We start from the raw sequence: 5,644 nt of genomic DNA, 5'->3' as shown, positions 1-5,644 counted from the left end.
CCCGAAATTCCCGAAAAAAATAAGCATTCATTCCACTGATCCAGGAAAATTATTAATTCCAGAGTCCTGATAAGGGTAAATACGAATTCCCACGAAAATAAAGTCCCAGTCCTGAATTTCATGCAAAAATAAAGTCCTAATTCCGACGTCCCAAAAAAAAATCCTTATGCCCCTCCAGGATGATATAGGAGAAAAAAATCAATGAATGAAGGGGAGGTAACTCATATGAAATGATAATACCAATTTGAAAGAATTTCAACTAATTGAACCAATTGATCTATACATTCGTAAAGTAAGACCCAGGGACAATGCCAAGATAAGTCATTCATGTATATTTTACGTCAGGGAAGTTGAGGCATTATAGTGTTCTTCCAAGGGTCTTTTAGCATCATGGTAATTTGATGCTATGTTGCTTGAATGTGAAGTTATCTGAAATAAAATCAGTTGCCTATGTAAAATAACTTCTATGATCTTAGGGTCAATATTTCATTTTCTAATTTATATTCTTATGAAACATATTTCAATAATTTAATAAGTCCAACAATTGTTTTGGTGATTTGGTGTGAAACTTGAACACAATTATTTTCTTAAGTACAGCAAGTAGACAGCATGAAGATTTAAACTGATCCAAGGCAAATATTCTGAAAACATTTTGCCAATTTTTTTATGATAAAGGGAATTAGTTTCTGTATGTAAATTTAGATATTTATGTGAAGTATTTAGTAATTAAAAAGATATGACTAGGTTCGGATTATTTAAATTTCATATTTTTATTCTAAATATATATTTAGAACAAAATTATAATGCAGTAATTTTTATATGTCTCAACTTTTGATGATTTGAAAATGCACGAATTAATTTCTGAATAAGTTATTTTTATATGAAAAAGTCTTCATTTATATTCATGATAGATATTCACCATCAAAATTTTTAATGATATTTCTGAAAGATTATGATGAGCAATTTTTAATTGTACAAGTTTTCATTTTATCAATTATAACAGTAGCCAAATGTTCATTTGATCCATGATAGCCAAGGAAATAATGCCTACTTAAATGATGTCTAAATTTTCTTCTTGAATGCAGTAAAAGATTTGTCAATAATTTTTAATAGTTAAATAAGGCATCTATTAATGTGCAACAACAGGGGAAGCAAAAATAGAGGTTGGAGATTAACCCAGGGTATAACGCCTACTTTATATTTAAGGTATTAAATTTAATATCAAAAGTGATCAATACAGAGATGATGATAGTTTCAATGACTTTAGATGAGATTTATCAGGCTTTAATACATTTCTCTGTATTAACTCCACTACAGACTGTCATTTGATCCAATGATGGACAGATTTCTTTTGGACATTGTCTAGTAGGTCTATCAGTGATTTTTTTGTGGTGAAAATGGGTTTTAAAGAAAGTAAACACAGTTTTGTTTGTTGTACTGCAGTAAAATAAATGTCATTGAAATTAAAATTTCAGATTTCTAATGAAACAATTTTCCTAAAATTTTTCCATTTTCAATACATTGTAGTTGTCAGATTGTAGAACAACATAGTACTTGAGATTAATTTTAAACTCATGGTCTAGTGCTTTCAAAGTTTTGTAGCAAAACATTAATCTTTATCTTCAGTGTTTTAGTGTACATTAAGCAAATATCAAATTATCATTTCAGAAATACATTGTGTTTGGAGCGCTGCATCTTTACTAACATATAACATAGTTACTTATTGGTGTTTAAGCTTGCAGTAGGGTTGGTTATATCTTCTGTTTGTTTCGATTGTTCTTTGGATGGTTCTTTGGTTTTTAGGTATTCAAGGCATGGTGTTTATCATTCAAAGGAATCTACATATGTAATTCTGAAATGAAAAATATTTGATATTTTTACAGTCATTCGGATAAAAAAAGCAATGTTTGAGCTAAAAGCTGCTTTGAACTTTGAATCTGTACAATAGTAATACCTTTTTTTAATTTCTTATTTTCAAAATTTTTAAAAACAAAATCTTAAATCAAAATCAAAATCTAAATTGTATTTGACATATTATGATCGTTTGACATGGAAAAATTAGAAAACATATTTTTACATATTAAGTTGAATTCAGATGAAGTGAAAAATGATCCAAAAAGTTAAAATTTACATCAGTTTTATAATTGTTTCTGGGTATCTACATCTTCAAAGCACTGATTGATATCAAGGTAATCATGAAGTAAAAATACATTTTTATTACAATCTAAGCCATGACGAAAATTCTGTGGTAAAAAAAAGTATTTTGATGTTTAATCAACATTTCTCCAGGAGGAATCAACAGAAGCACAACTATTATTAATTTTAACAACTGGAAGCTTGTACAAGTATTTAATTTTTGGTGAATAATAATAAATTTCTAAATTATATATATTATTATCACTTAGTGTTTTGACTAAAAAAAAGAAAATAATTGAAAATATTATTAATAATTTCCATTACCTAAACAAACTTCATTCTGAGTTATCTGAAACTACATCTCCAAGAGTTATTTCAAGTAATCAATCCTAATATTGTACAGTAGTTATCTATCTTTGCTTCAAGCATCTCAACCTTGGGTTAATTTTCAACTCTCACCTCCAAAACAAGGCTTTCATTCAGACTTTGAATGATAACTTTAAATTACTTGAACTACGGTTTTGACTAGATCTTCATAAAAGCCTTAAGAAATTTTTTTTGTCAAGACTTAAATTTATGGTTCACCAGAATCCACAAAAAAAGAGTAACAGGTGAATAATAAGAATCCAAAATATTCTATTTTTGCTTACAACATACTCATAATCAAGCTTTATCATAAAACTAGAAATGTTGTATACTAGCTTTAAGTTTTATTTATTTCTATTTCTTTACACTGCTGTAAACCAGTACTTTGTAGTAAGGGAGATAACTGACTTCAAATTTTGAAATTATTATTAATTTCAAGATGCTAAAAATATTTTTTGGGAACAGGCTACTTTCCATGTCTTTAATGTGTGTGTGGCATCAGATTTGACTAAAATCATTGTGTTTTATTCTATTTAAAAAAATATGTAAACATTTTGTTTATTATTATCAGACCATAATTGACAATTGATATTAATGTTTTAATTTTACTTGTTAATTCCCATTTAACAATTGCTCATCATGATTTGTAGAAAAGGTTTGTAAAGTTTAATCTTTTCTTTTTAAATTTTCCTGTTTAATAGAATATTTCTCTTTTTAACTGCCCAAGCCATTCTGTGATCAATGAATTAAATGATTATTTTGTCCATCTTCTTGAAATAATTTTTCTTTTTTGTAATCAAAAGTAATGACAGTGAGCAGGATCATTTCAAGATCACAAAAAAGAAGCTGAATACTGGTCCATTTTTTTCTTTTTATCCTCATTTATTTACAGTGTACATGAAAAAAAAAGATCGTACCACACAAAAATTTTCCAATGAATGTGCATTTACTATTCGAATTATCATAAGTTTGTTGAAATATGAAGTTCATATAATACAATTCAGTTCTTTCATTGAAAAAGATATGAGATTGATCTTAACCATATCATATTTTTTGAATTAAAAAAAAAATTAATTTGCTCCTTGGAATCAAACCATTTTATCTTTTTCAAATTGGTAATTATAATATAGGTAAAGCACTTGCTATCATAAATTTTTTTTCTTCAAAAAATGAGTAAAATCCAGTTATTGATAATTGACTGCAGCTATTTTTAGTTTGATCCTCTTTGAAACTCATGACAAGACCAAGAGGAATCTGAGAGCTTTACTCTTTAACAGGGATCCAACATTAGCCTCATTAGTTCAAAGGAGTTTCCCATTAGTTTATATTTATCGGACCACTTCCATTCTAACAGACATCCTTTTCAAGACTTCCAACAATTTTCAATAATTGCATACAATCAGTTCTATTAACCAAGCAGTTTAAGATTTATAGTATACCCTGTTCTAGACTATGGGGATTTAGTCACTTAAAGATGTTAAGGGATACCAGATTATTTTACATTTAACTGGGAATCTGTTTTCTTTTCCAAGTAGCAAAAACGAGCTGTTTCCTGTAAGTCTGTATATTGACTCCAGCTGGTTCTGTTTTGACTGATCCCTTTAAGGAACCAGTCGTTCGCAGGAGTTACCCTGTGTCAGTCCGTCTCTATTATTGTCAAGATATCAGTGATTTTCATTCTTTTCCAACAGATATCATTGTAATCAGTCTCACAAAAAACAAATTTTGATATCACCAATGCTATCAAACATAATTTGGGAACAGAAACATCACTTTTTGAATTGTAAATTTTGGAACTATTTTTCTTTCCAGTATAATAGTTTAAAAAACAAATTTATTGAAGTATTGTGGCAATTTGAATTTGGAAAATTATTTTTTGTTACAAAGAATCAGTATTTTATCATTTATTTGAGTTAACAATTTTTCATACTAAATTTTTTACTAAATTTAAAGATTTCATACTTCATACTGGGGATTCATTTATTTTCATGGGTACCAATTATTGTGGAGTAAGGAAAACTTACATGTTCTTGGATATGTAATTTCATGGTTTTGCCAAAGTCTGCATACAACGAAAATTGGTATCCAACGAATAATAATATGAATCCACAGTAGTACCATTTTGTATCATATTTGTATTTTTTTTTCATTTCAGTGTTTCTTGTACCATTGAAACTTCACAGAAAGATGCGCACATGTTGAAGTTGTGTACCTGCTAATGTGGAATTTTTCCCCATTTTTCCAAAATTTGGGAACTTGATAATTTTTTATCAAAATTTACAAAGATGGTACCAATCTTGTGTAATCAAATCCTGCAGTTTTCAGTGTAGATCTTTGAACTTCACACAATGATTGCACAAATATTTAAGTTGTGCACTTGGTACTATGGAATTGTTTGATAATTTTTTCCCATTTTCCTGACTTAGTAATTTTTCATCTAAAAATTTCAAAAGAAGGTAACAATTTTTTATTTTTAACCCATATCTTTGGAACTTCATAAAGAGTTTGAAAATCTATTGAGGTTGATCATCATCCCCATTTTTACATTTTATATTTCAATATATTTAAATTTCAGTATGGACCATTCTCCATTGTTTAAGAACAGTCTGAACAACCCAGCTATTTGAGGCTTTGGTCAATTTTGGGAATATACATGACTACTATGTGCATATGTAGTATAAAACCTTAAAAGAAGAGGTATTCTAGTAAACTATGCTTCAAAATATTAAAAAATGTTGGTGATTTATATGTGTTAGGCAACTACTATTATACTGTTTAAAAGCACATCTGGTATTTTTAAAGTATTTTATCATATAATTTAATAAATTATTTGTATTTTACATCGAGAATTACTGCAGTTGCCACATTTGGAAAAAAAAGTGATGCCTTGGAACATTCTGGTGACTATTGTATATTTTATTAAATACAATAGCAAGGACATTTCATTAATTGGATTAAATGGATTCAGTGAACTGATTTGCATAAACAGCTTTGTTGAAAAACATAAAGCAGCCAGGATAGCAGCTCTAAGGAAGATGGTCAATTAAATCTTCAACCAAGTCTGAGGCTATACCAAGAAAACAAAAAGGCAAGTTATTTAAGCCGAATAATTTCTAAACATTCTCTAAAAAATTTCATAAAA

Source organism: Mytilus californianus, unplaced genomic scaffold, assembly GCF_021869535.1.
Source record: "Mytilus californianus isolate M0D057914Y unplaced genomic scaffold, xbMytCali1.0.p SCAF_7, whole genome shotgun sequence".
In the NCBI taxonomy this organism is placed as follows: domain Eukaryota; kingdom Metazoa; phylum Mollusca; class Bivalvia; order Mytilida; family Mytilidae; genus Mytilus; species Mytilus californianus.
Note: the sequence above shows the minus strand (reverse complement) of the source record.